The sequence below is a fragment of the Hipposideros armiger genome, unplaced genomic scaffold, assembly GCF_001890085.2.
Source record: "Hipposideros armiger isolate ML-2016 unplaced genomic scaffold, ASM189008v1 scaffold_474, whole genome shotgun sequence".
Classification (NCBI taxonomy): Eukaryota; Metazoa; Chordata; class Mammalia; order Chiroptera; family Hipposideridae; genus Hipposideros; species Hipposideros armiger.
Genome location: NW_017731824.1, coordinates 619682 through 620675, shown reverse-complemented (window position 1 = coordinate 620675; position 994 = coordinate 619682).

Below are 994 nucleotides of genomic sequence, written 5' to 3'. Positions count from 1 at the left end.
GCAGGAGAGTTATGAGAAAAATGGTCCTCAAATCAGAATCCCTGTACATAGTCCCAAATGTTGGCGTTTTACAGGCCACGTCCTCCTGGCAACAACATAAATGAGAATGAATTGTCCCTACATCCTGCCGACACTACTTTTGCTCAAGTGAAACTGATTCCAAACTTAGAATTGCATTAGATTCACCAAAAGATAGCGCTGAGGAGCTTGAGCACCCAATTCAAATGCACCTTGTCAGAATGAGACCAAACAAGAACCAGAAGATGCTGAAGATAAAATCCCCAAAGTGTACAGATTGCTAAGTCTGTTTTGCATTCTATTTAGTTATTTATATAATAGAATATTTTAGAGGGATGACTGCTGCATTTCACTGCAATTGTTTCATTTTTTGAACTTTTTTAGTCAGGAAGCGAGGCTATTATGAACTTAGTAACTTTGACTTAAAGTTTTAAAAGCTCAGTTGACACCCCCCTCCCACTCCCATGACCCATCAACTCTCAAACAAGCAGGTGGAAGCTTCAGTTTAAGGGAAACGAAATTTATTTATAGAAATTGTTTCTGATGTAGGGGCTAAATCAGGCATTTCTAACATAAAGTATATGGTAAAAATAAATAAATTGATCATTTCTTTCAACATTTGTGCTTTGTTACAATCTCACCCTACATTCCCTCTGAACACGTTAAGTGGCAATTCCGTCTCTCTGGGTTGCTTAGGTGATAAACCCTGACATCATCCTTCACTTTCTCCAGACTCATGTCTCCCTTAGCACATCCAGTTCACTCCACCTGTGTTGTATCAAGAATGCAACTGCTTACTGCTACCATCCTAGCAAAGCCACCATCCTCTGCTGCGGGCTGCTCCCATCAATACCCTACTGGTCTCCCACCCTTGCTCGTCAATTCTCCAGAGACCAGCGACAGTGATCTATCCAACACAGAGGTCAGATCTTATCCTTCCTCTGCTCAAAACCCTCCAATAGCCTAACACCATCTG